The 12,704-nt window shown below is 37.2% G+C and overlaps 1 long non-coding RNA gene across 2 annotated transcripts in view; it reads left to right on the top strand.

The window, feature by feature from the left end:
- The first annotated feature begins 1,482 nt into the window (after positions 1 to 1,482).
- The window catches only part of LOC306645063, a 78,895-nt gene continuing 67,673 nt past the window's right edge, over positions 1,483 to 12,704 (top strand). For both annotated transcript variants that reach the window (XR_013759529.1, XR_013759530.1), the window contains exon 1: positions 1,483 to 1,747. This is a non-coding gene — a long non-coding RNA (uncharacterized lncRNA). The remainder of the gene's footprint in view (positions 1,748 to 12,704) is intronic.

Raw genomic sequence — 12,704 nt, 5'->3', positions numbered from 1 at the left:
GAAAAATAAAAGATGACCTTGATTAGATATCAATCTAGATTTGATTAACTAGCTGCATGTCATTGACCTAGACATTCAAGTTTTCTAAGTTTCAGTGTCTTCATGGGTGAAGTAGGCTACCATTTCTACTTATTTCATATAGTTCTCTTGATAATGTTTCATTGTTTAATATGTTGAGCTGTATTGTTTTGTCCACTAAGTCAAAAAAGTCTAAAACTTCTCCAACCTAAAACATTTTCAAACTAGTGAAAAGACTGAATTTTTTGGTATTGTAGTAACAATAGACACTAGTAAGTGTCTATAGATAAGAGGGAAGAAGGAGTATATAACTAATAGTCTTGGTGTTTTCCCCCTCTTTTTGTTTTGCATAAATTTAGGGTTCCCATATTCCTTGATTGAAGCCACATTTAGCCTAAATCTACCAGAATGTAACTATAAAAATTTTCCATCTATTGTTCCTGCAGTGAGCCAATTACACACCATTGCATACATAATTGTCTGTCAATGCAGTGGTTTTGCTAAATTCCATAATGTTGGAACAATATTGACAGCGTTTTGATTCTGGACGGAATAAGAACAGCCCATAAACTTTTTATGGAAAGTGTCTTTGATTGCAGATACCACTGATAATTAGGCAGAATGTATGGGAAATAAACCCACCCAAACTCCCAGATAATATTAGAAAATTTTGATATATGTATGTCCCTATGTTTGTTGAAGATAACAGAGATTATTCTGTTTGAGATGGGGTTTTCCCTAGTACAATGCTGTATACTGTTGCAGAAGATGGGTTGGTATTACAATTCGTAACAGTACTCTTTCTTGAGGCTTGAAGGATTTTGATAGTGGAAAGATTTTTAGGGTGAGTAATGCACTCTATGAATAAAACAGATACTTAAGTTCTCCTCTGAAGGAAGTCTTAACCAAAACCCCTCTTAGGAAAACAAAGTTTTTCTTAAAGTCCACATGGAAATCTAGTACTTAAGTCAGATCTGAGATTAAAATTTGACTAAAATATATTGCTACCCTTCTATCCAGTGAGCCTTTTCCTAGAAGCTCTCGGATTCCTCATGTCATTGAGTTATTAACTGATTTTAACCTTGAATCAGATGGTTGTATTAAGGTGTCAATTTACTTTGCAACTTGTGGCATATTATGTATTTCCTTCATTTGTCATTCTTTGTGAACCTATTTGAAAAATCACACACTATTTTGGTGACCGGCTCACTAGGACATGATCAGCTCGTCAGTGCTTAAAACGATTTTCACAGCACAGCCAAATTAAGGCTTTGCCATGCTGATCTTTCTCAGGTCTGACTCTCTAGGGAGCTGACATTAAGAGACCAGCAGCATTTGTAAAATAGAATGGAAATTAGCAGTGAAGAAACTTTGGTTTATTTTTCCTTTTTAAATAATTCGAAATAGCCTTCTTAGCTACATAAAAAGTGGGGAGCAGTCTAGGCCCCCAGTTCTGTGGTTATTTCAGTGGAGAGGAAAGCATGGATACTTTACCGCTCTACCGGTTTAGCAGAAATACTGGAAGTCTGTCGATCAACTGGAGGATCCTTTCTTGTCTTGGCTTGTCTTGGAGCTGGTACAAGGGCTGATAGTCTTAACCCTGTTTAATTTATGTAGCTTCAGAAAGAAAGGTTGTCAGGGCCTACATGATGAAGAAAGAAGAAGAAAAGCAAATGAGAGTGGGACATGTCTAAACCTCCTCCAGCCGCACTGTCACCCTGCTCATCAGGTAAGAAGAAAAACAGATTAAAGCAAGGTCTTTGTTTCCAAATTCCAGGCTTGCAAAGGATGTATTATGATACGCATTTCAAAATATGGTTACATCTTGAAAGCATTTTTGTTAGAAAGGCATATTATCTTTAACAATGAAGCAAGGAAAGAAAAGCTTGGTTCTTTACAGTAGACTCTTAAAATACCTTAGCAGATCTGACTTTATATATATCTTTTTACATTAGCATTCAAAAATCCTTGGCAGGAACAATAGGAATGGTTCAAAGTTCAATTCATAATCATAAGCAGACGTCTCCCCCACCCCCCTACCCTGCTTTAGTTCTCTGTTTGTGGGGGGGGTGGAGCAAAGAGAAAGGGGTCACATTTAAACATCCCCTCCCCCCCAGGATGAGCTCTAATTTCATAATAGGATAGTTTGATTCAGAGTTAACTACTTTGGTTTTGGTTCAAAATGATAATCGTAGAAAATATAAAATAACGTTTTAAAAGCTCAGACTGTGAAAGAAAGGAATCGTGCAGCTTAGTAAAAGCATATGTTGCTAGTGGGACCTCACAACCACATTCACATCATGCTCTTGCCAAATCACGTTATGTTTCTAAAGCTCCTTATTTAAATTTCCCAAGTGAGGCTCGTACAGCATGGTTTGTGTTTTTGCTCTACAGTATTGAAGGAGGTCTTTAGAAATCTTTCCCCTTAAGAACCAACTTTTTCTTTTCTAAATAAAAGTCCAAATTAAGCCTAGTTTTCATTTATAGGGCTCAGGACTCCAGGCCACCGACAACAACAGAAAAAAACATCTGCTCTTGGCACTGTTTGGGGTTGTGATATTGGCCCACGGAGCTATAGAGCGGCAGAGCCTGCAGTGGAAGCTCCTGCCAACATCGCTGCGGCTACGCAGGAGTTAGGTTTGATCTGGTCAGCATTTGCAGGACCCTAAAACGCCATCTAATCAAGTCCTAGTCTCAAAGAAAGACTTTGTTAAAATCACCCCAGGCCTGTGTATTCTTTTATTTTAAAAGATTAAAAATACAAAGTCACTGCATTTCAGTTCTTTATAAAACCTGGATAGGAATTCATACCGAAGTTGAATGTCACCAGTTTATGTATGTGTTTGCTCTCACGTTTCTCACGTTTGAAGACTGTTTCTCTGTAGCCTTCTGTTCTGTTTAGAAAGCCTGATTCTTTTTTCTTTCTTTCTTTTTTCTTTTACTTTTTTTTTTTTTTTTTTTTTTTTTTTTTTTTTTTTTTTTTTTGCTTCTTTTCAGGCTCTGTTTAATCATTGTTTATGATTTTGGTAGTTGTCTCCTGGCACCTCTGAGCTCTTTACAACTTAATTATCATATCTATCACTACAATGAATACAACGATTACTCCCCCTCCAAGTCTTTGATACTGTTTGCCCATCCAAATTTAAAAGCAAACCACACGGAATTGTGTGCCTGCATTAGGCTTGGAGCTATTATGACTTAGAGATCTTTCTGAGTCACTTTCGGAAATACACAGCACAACCAGAGAGAGAAATGATCCCTGTCTGCACTCCCTAATGGCTGTAAACTTATGCTTTCCAGTTTTGACTGCCAATAGCCATAGGGGTCTTCCCAGTCTAAGTATCTATCTCCAGAAACGAAATTGTAACTCGGCATTTTATTTAGAAAACAAAAGGATTTATTGGGAGTAACAGAATCCATCTTATGGATGACACAAACTAGTTTATTTAAACCTATCCCTACCTATGCATTATAAATCTGATTCTGTGGGGCCCAACACCCCCACACCTGCCTTGTGCTTTCCTTATTGCCTATGAACTAGGATTTTAAAAAAAGACAAAACCAAAACTCTTCAACAGGGAAAGGGGAAAGCCTTGCTCTTTCTAACCCAGATCACACCTCTCCTTTGTTTATTTAGGATCTGTTGACCTCCTAAGTGCTTTACCTGGCTTTTGTTTTCTGCTTATATCTGCAGGGCTTTCACATTTTGTTTAAATTTCACTTAAAAATAGATATTTTCCTGACAAGCAGTATAATGTTGTGGTTATGAGCTTAGACTTTCTAGAGCCAAATGCCAGTTCTGAGACTCTGGGCAATGTACTTAACTTTTCTGTCTCAGTTTCTTAATCTATAAAATGGGGGTAGAAATCATCCCTACACAAAGGGTTGTTAAAATAATTTAATGGGTTATTGTATTTCGAGCACTTACAATTGCACCTGGCCTTAGGAGGCCCTCTATTTTAATAACAGCCATTACTATTCAACTATATTGCTCTGCAGAAGTCTGGCTTCTTTTTCTATTCACACAGCCTGAAGTTATTTGTCTCTCTCTTGTGCAAGTGCTCTATGTTCTGTTTTTTGTTCTGGCCAAAGGGGAGCCTGCGCCATGTTATAGCAATGAAAAGAGATGTGTACTGGGTTCCTTTTGTTGGAAAGGGAAGTCTCCAGATTTGAGTTGAAGTCGAATTTCTTTTCCCTAATGAAGAAAGACATGGAAGCTGTTTCTTCCTGTAAATTACTAAGAAACATTTCCTGAGCTATTAGAGCTTTGTCCTCTTCCTCTGAGGTAGGTCATACTTAAATAAGACAATTTGTATATGTACAAAATCTGTTTTTTCCAAATATTCAATCTCCTGAGTCTTTACTTCCATCTTTGTCATTTTAAGACACATATATTTGTATTGCTTTTAGTGCCACAGGAAATATGATTTAAGCTGCTATTTTTAAAGAAAGTTAAAACATATTAGGCTGGGGACCTCAGAATTCTGTATGATACTAATCAGTTTTCAATGGGTTCATGGAAATAGTGCACCTTCTATGCAGGTAACATGCAGCTACAATCAGTGTATAATTTGAGCAGATGTCTCTAACGTTCTGGTAGTGTCAAGCATCTCAAAATTGATGTTTCCACAGTAAGATACCCAGTAGTCTTTGATTTTTGCTGTGCCTGAAAAACTTGTTGGTTCATAATGGAAGATAAATAAATTCATATGAAGGAAACAGAGTAATCAGAAAATGTGGGTTCATTTTCTTTGAAATCATATAAACATTTTATCTGTTATCCTATGATTTTTGGCTGCTTACAAATTCCTTTCCCTGTGTCATATCACAATAGAGATACATTCAGTGCTAAAGCTTGAAAGAACTCTGAAATCAGATTTCCTAGGTATGAACCCTGGTTTTCCTGTTGATCAGCATTGGATGTTTGTGCAGATGTCTTAATCTCTTAAATCTCAGTTTTAAGAGATGTAAAATGAGGACAATAATAGTACCCCCTTCAAAGGGTTGTTGTGAGGGTTGAATGAAATGCTGTGTGGAGTCATGCTTGAAATGTGGATGCATTGGAGAAGTAATAGCTCTTACTAAACATGGACAACATTGTTCTTCATTGTCTTTGAGCATTTAATTGCCCTTTTGTCTTGAAACTAGTGACCTGTACTCTTTCAATTATACAAAATAGTGAAGATTTAAAGGTGGCAAAACAAAACAAAGGAAAGAAGGGAAGAGAAATGTGATCTGACTTTACCTCCTTAACTGTTTCTTTTCTTACCAGATATCAGAATATAAACAAAATTAGGATATGTGACCTTTTTAGCATCAGCAATTGAAAAGTTTTCTTTTAAATATATAGTCGTCCCTCAGTATTGTCAGGAGTCTGATTCCAGAAACCCCCTGTGAATGCCAGACTCTGTGGATTCTCATGTTCCTTATATAAACTGGCATAGTATTTGCATATACCTTACACATTCTCCCTTGTAGTTTAAATAATCTCTAGATTACTAATAATAACCATTCCAATGCAATCATTATGTAAATATACAGTCTTGTTTAGGAAATAATGACAAGAGAAAGTTCTATACATGTTCTATACAAATGCAAGTTTTGGAATATTTTTGGTCCATGATTGGTTGAATCTGAAGATATGGAACCAACTGATATGGAGGACTGAACCTTTTAAATATCTCTCTTCTTTGAGGCACACTTAAAGAATTATGAATTTTTTAATGAATATATAACAATGAATCCCATCAATATGTGTAATTACAATGTACCAAGAATGTGGGGAAAAAAGAATATAGGGGACCCTCTGTGAACTTTCAGAGTTTTACAATTTATCTGAATTTGTAAAGTCCTATTTTTATGATTTTGAGTGTAAGTGGGACCAGAACATTCATTAAATTCACAAAAGCATTTAGGAAGAATTCTGAATTTCTAAGAGCACTATGGGTACTGAGTCACAACTACAGTCTATATTCAGAAGCAGGCAACATTTGGCTCCCAAGCTCCATAGAGTTTAAAATAATATAAGAAAAGATAGCTTGGCAAGACCACGATCCCACTTGGCATATTGGAATGGTGGACATATTATTGTCCCTCTGGGACAATAATTTTTTATAATTATATTAGGACAATGGGTGTATACTGAAGCTTCTCTGGGCATACATGGGCAAATCTGTACGTTTGGTATTTATTTTTTGTAACAAATGATCCTAAACTCTCGTACTAAAAAGTAGTAACCACATTAACATATTTTCACTTCTGTGGATCAGTAATTCAGGAATGGCATAGGTGGTTACTTGACTCTATAGTGACTGGATCTTAGCTGGAGTGGTTGAAATGGCTGGAGATTCTGGGATAACTTGACCAGGCCAATATGTCCTTGATTTTGGTTGTCAGCTGGGTTCTCAGGTTTATTATTCTCCACCTGCCATTTGCAGTGTCTAGAATGGTATAGCTATAAAGATCAAGCACAAGAACAGCTAAGAAAAATTAGAAAGGCACAGGGGTCCTTGCCTGTACTTGGCAGGAAATAGTTAGCACAATATTTCCCAAAGTTTATAGAACATGTCATTGGTGATCTTGAAGTGAACTTGAAATTGACTATTCTCAAATCACATGTTTGAAAATTTATTAACTTTCAATCTTTTTGATGGTTCATAAGAAAGGGGCAAAAAAATCTCCTTTGCTACTAGTGTGTCCTCAGCATGAATGTGTAAACCATGCTGACTTCTCTCCTTCACAAGGAGAACAGAGCTGAAGCCAGAGACTACACATGCAGCACCATTTAGCAATTACTGAACTACATGGATTTGTTTTCATTGAAATATTTTCTTGCTATTACGTTCTAATTTTGACAGGCGATATATTTTTTAAAAGAATTTATTGTGATATGAAACTTTTTTAAAAAAAACACACGCATAGTAGTGATGATTATGCATAGAGTGAATATACTAAAAACACCGAAGTGTTTAAAAAAGTCACGTGGTGTTTCAATGGGAACCAGAGCTACAGAGATTTGGGAAATCTTGAGCTAGAGTTGCTTGGTGCCTGCACATAGAGATCTATAGCAACCAGAGGTCAGAGACAACTAATTCCACGAGGATGTCTATAAAAGAAGCCCTTGAAAATGTAGAGAGAGCAATGAATTATGGAGCAGATTGTGCATGCCTGTCTCTACCCCTGGGCCAACAAGGCCCAAGATGAGTGAGAAGAGTAGAGGGGCCAACTTTACCCTCTCCTCCTATAGGCCTCTGAAGCCACTAGCATGGTCTGCAGTGGTCAAATCGATGTGTCAGTATGGTCGAGAAAGACGTTTTGAACTGTCTCATAACTAATAACTGAAAATGGAAAATTACAACTTTAGTAACTGAAAGTCCTGAGAGATTTTGAAATCCACCCAAGTTGTGATTCAGTAATCTGTCCACAGCATAGGGAGATTTGCCATAGCACAAGAAGAGTGAGTTGAGAAAAAAGAAACTGCTTTGTGCTTTTATCCCACTGGGTCAAGACAATGCAATGATCACTCAGCTGTCATCTAAAAACAAACACAAGCAAATATATATTGGTCAAAAATGGAGTTCGCTAGCAACAAATATTAAATAAAAACACCAGACCTGTAACTGAATATGGCCGCCACACTGGTGGTGCCAGGATAATTAAAAATTGGGGAGTACTTAACATGCAAATGATAACAAAATTTCTAGCATGATTTCTAAAATGAGTTTCAGTTAAGTTCTTTTTCTTGACTAATGAACTCAAGGTTCTATTGAGAGGAAAAGGGATCATCCAGAAGTGAGACAGAGAAAGGGTTAACCTTTAAGTCCTTGCTGATAATTGCCACTGAAAAAATTCCATGATCAGATTATTGGAGGATTGGTTGTTACAGAGTTATACTGTGAGTTTAGGAAGTCTCTGGAACTTGAGGTCGTTGCTGGCAAGGGGTTGATATATGCCAAGGATGCTACAAAACACTGAGAAGTAAAATGAATTTCCTCCAAAATTTCCCTTAGCATAGAAAGTCCATGGCTTTGGTCCCTCACTCTTGTTTAAACCATATAGTTTCTATTCTTCCTTCCCCTTTGTCATTGTTTTTCACAACCCCAAAAATTTCTGTATAGTTTTAAAGCTCCTGACACAGGCTGGCAGCTGCTAAGGAATGATCTCCCCTATTAAATAGGAATAAAAATGTCTAATGATAATATTAATTTTATACACACTCAGAGGATTTTAGGAGTTAAAAGTCAATATTCGTAATAAGGAATTAGGAACAGAACTTTTCCTTAAGAACAAAGTCTACATACATACATGTGCTGTGCACAATGGTTTTGCTAAAAAACGTGTTTTAAGAGAAAGAGCAGGAGTTTTCTTCTAGACAGGTTTTCTCTGTGTGGGGCTAGATGTGTAATGCACCATCAAGTACCATCTCCACTGCATATTAGGTATTTGACCCAGTCAAGTTGCATAAACTTTCTGGGCTTCAGTATTCTCAGGTGTTACCTGGAGATAATCCTTCTTTCTTCTTTGGTTGTTACGAAGTTACAATAAGACAGCACATACAAAGCATACAGTCAGGTGCCTGCAGCCTGGTTTGTGCTCAAGAAAATTGGCAACCATTCCTGTTCCCTCTTATTCTGATTAAAAACATTATGATCAGAGACAAATAGACACAAAAGATTAGATGTATGTATATGTATATATGTATTTGTATACATATATATGTCTGTATATCTGTATTCCCAAATGTAAATAATCAGACAATCAATGCAAATTGTAAATACTGGAAGTAATGAGAAAATAGTTTTCCTAAATTCCTATCAAATTGGAAATAAAAATTTAGTTAGCTCTGGGAATTCAGAAATAAAACCCTACAATCAAGAGCATAAGAACCCAATAAAAATATAGATGCAGAAATTTGTTTGCAGGAGTCTAAATCATTATCCTCTTGCTACGTAGCCTTTTAACCCTGTGTTCACTTCAAGAGTGTTTAAGTGTATTGGTAAATTCAGCGGATTGAAACTTACTAAAATTTTGTCCAAAGGTCTTAGTCTTTTTCCTTTTTAAGTCTGTCTTACAAATCTCCTCTTTTTCTTCCTCTTACTTCCTCCCAAATCCTCAGTGACTCCAACAGCTGCAATCCCTTCCTCCCACTCCACCATTCAGGGTGGAACTGTTGCCATTGGAGACCTCCCCAGCTCCCAGAAGCCAGCTCCGTCCAAGAATTTAGGTGGTGGACTTAAAGTAGCAGAAAGTAGTCAATAATTAGAAAAACAGACTTTCAGCCAAATGAGTAAGTAGAGCTTGGAATTTCATATCTGAGATATTGGTTTCGCTAATTAATTAGCACAAAAATAATGGTCTGTGGGGGAACATAGCTTTATAAACTTTTGGCTAGGACTATTACAAATGAACAATATGCACAGGAAAACGTTAATAGTTGGGGAGAAAGGCATTTTAACAAAGTTTTACAGTATGTGGCTTAGGGTCCTCAGGGCAAACATATGCATTACACATCTAACCCCACACTGAGAAAATAATCCCTAATGTTGGTTCCTCTGCTACTCCTATTAAAAGTTCTCCAAAATGTAAATCCTGCCAATTTCAGACTAAGAATAAATGGTTCATGGTTCCTTCTGAAACAGCATCCAAGATTCATGCTCTCCACACTGCACATGAAATCACTAGGGGAGGAATATCTCTGGTCTGGGGCACCAGAAAAGACCAGTGTGCTCATTCAATCCTGTTTAGTGTTTATTTCAGGCAGGGCACCCAAAGGCCTCTTTTTGTTAGTGTTGGCTTCTGTAGTGATTTCACAGTAAAGAAGGTCAGCTTTCATGTTTGCTTTTTTTACAAGGTAATCAAAGTATGAGACTTGGACCTCATGATGAGGGGACTCTGAAATGCATTCTGTATTCTGTAGGTTGCCACCTCTCACAGAATTAATATTCATGTACAGGAAGAGGGAGGACTCAGTAATCCATAATGTTGGCCATTTTTTGCACATGACTTTAATATAGCATGTTATGGATTGGATCTGCAATGTCACTAAAATTTCATGTGTTGAAGTGTTTGTCCCTAGTGCAGCAATGTCCAGAGGTAGGGCTTTTGGGATGTGATGATGACGACTCTGGTTTTATCAGTGGGTTAATTCACTGATAGCTAAATGAACTACTGGAAGGTGATGGAAACTGGAGGCAGGTGGAGCATGGAGAGAGGTGTGCTATTGGGGAATACATCCTGTCCTTGGCCTCTTCCCCTCTTCTCTCTTTCTTTCCGCTTCACACCTGTCATGAACTGAGCAGCTTTCCTCTGCCACACCCTTCCACCATGATATTCTGCCTCATCTTATGCCCAAAACAATGAAAGCAGCTGACCAGGAACTGAAACCTCTGAAACATGTGAGATAAAATAAACCTTGCCAAGGTTTAAACTTTCTCCAAGTTTTTTCGAGTCCAGTATTTTGGTCACAGTGATGGAAAGAAGGCCTTGATATTCAAGGTTTTACTAGGCAGTTTCTTTTACTCCTCTAGGTTCTAGGGGTATTTCTTGTGTGACCTCCAGTTTATATGACCATATCTCCTATGCCTGGTATCCCTAAGGATGGAAACATTTAAACATGCTCCCAAAGGTCCTTTGTCTTGGAATATGATCCACAAACTGAGTTGCATGTTTATGGCTGCTCCCAGGCCTATGTGTTACTATGTGTGGTGTGTGAATTTTTGAGGACCTCTACAGAGAGGACAGATCTGCATTTCTGAGGATAAACAATTATGCAGACATAAATACTCAGGGAAATTTCTTTAGAATGCTTTTCAAGAGGCAAGCCTTTACAAATACTCTCCAGTATTTTTGTTGTCTCTGAATTGGTCATTGGACATGTCATTTCATGATGACCTATTCTAATTCAAGCTCCTTGCAGTATGAGAGTGTTCCTTTTTAATTCTAAGACCAGCCTGTTTTCCACCTTTACCCTCTTTTATGTGTGGCAAAGGAAAGTGTAATTCAGTTGTATATCATATGATGACATCTTTGACTTCATGTCCTTGGAATTTTGCCTGGCAAGTGGATGAAGGGCTAACATTAGGTTATAAGTACACTGGATTCTGTTTGCAATAAGAAGAGATGCAGGACAGATCTGTTTGCCATAAAAGTATTTAGTTTTCCTCTAGTTGTTCTAAGTAACTAAGGATCTGATTCTCAACAATTAAATCTGCTGTCACATTTTATTTATAATGGAATTTCAAGATCACACTGATAACCACATGTCTTAATCTTCCCTAGGTTGAGGAAATGAAATGAGTTTTCTGCAGTTGTGCTAGTATTAACCTCCCTTAAGAAATATTTTGGGTGTGTTTTGTGTTAAGGACTGTGACTCCAAGTGACTGTGATAAGACTAAAGAGGCACAGACATTCCATGTGAGTGTCACATTTGAAGTGCATGGAAATAACCAGAGAGATCTTTGTAGGGGTTGGGGATCTATAAAGCAGAAAATGGATTCTGTGTCACCTTGTCCCTCCCTTGATCTATCCCACATATGATTCAGGATCTTTTTTTGAAAGATACAGCACAGTAATACCATTGATTTTTACAATATGTGTGAAAGGACAGAGGATGTGGTAGCATGTGTCATGGTGGCATGAAGATCATGGGGGTAGGAGTACAGAATAGAGGTTCTTCATTTGTCTTGGGAAGGAGCCTTTTGGATAAAAAGAAAAATAGTTGCATTGGATGAGCCAGGACAAGGAAAAAGAAAACATGGTTATTCTAGATACAGACCTTTATTCTTGGTCTGTGACAAATAAGATGTAAGGCAAAGGAGAATGGTGCAGTTTTATGGACACCGCCCATAACTAAATGAGGCAAGAGACCTTTGACACAGCTGCGCTCCCTCCTCCAAGTGGCAGCGATCCAGGGAATGGTACCGTGAGAAATAGATTTACAAAAAAGGTTTAGTCACCATCACCTGAGAAAGGGTTAAGGCCACAACAACATCTCCATGAGTGGCCTCTCAACCTGGCCTTGAAGACATCTGGGAAACAAACAAACAAACAAAAAGATTTCTGCCTCTCACCCTAAGGGATTCCTGATTCAATGGAAATTCAGGGATTTCCTTGAGCTTTTCAGGTGACTATCTTGATCAACAGTCTTTAGAAACCATTTGTGCAATTAAGGTGTTCTCTTAAATTCAAGACACTTGTGTCTACTATCAGCTCCAACAAATTAGAATCACTTCAACTTTCCATAGTAATAATAAAGTAGGCCCCTCTTCTTCTAGGACTTGTGGTAAAGTTCTGTGAGATCACAGATAGGAAAAATAACTCATATGGCAATAGGAATCTATGACTTCTTCTTAAAATTCTTTTTATACCTACACAATTAAGAGACAAAACTTTCAAAATTTTGAAGATCTCTTTCTTTTAGAAATCTCCCAACACAAGAAGAAATAAGAACAAGAAATACTTAGCCTATTTTTGAGAAAACAAGGAGATATCTGAAATCTGGAACAAGTTGTTTTAAAAAAGGATATTCTGAGAATAAGATGGAACTTCTGGGAATTAAAAATATAATAGCTTAAGTTTTAAAAAAATCATTAAAATATTTGGATGATAACATTATCTAGAAATAAAACAAATAGGTAAACAAGAAGAGAAAAAAAATAGGGAACTGTGAGGTTAAACTTAAATTATGA

Source organism: Sciurus vulgaris, assembly GCF_902686455.1.
Source record: "Sciurus vulgaris genome assembly, chromosome: 15".
NCBI lineage: Eukaryota > Metazoa > Chordata > Mammalia > Rodentia > Sciuridae > Sciurus > Sciurus vulgaris.
Note: the sequence above shows the minus strand (reverse complement) of the source record. Positions and strands in the feature narration are given on the sequence as shown.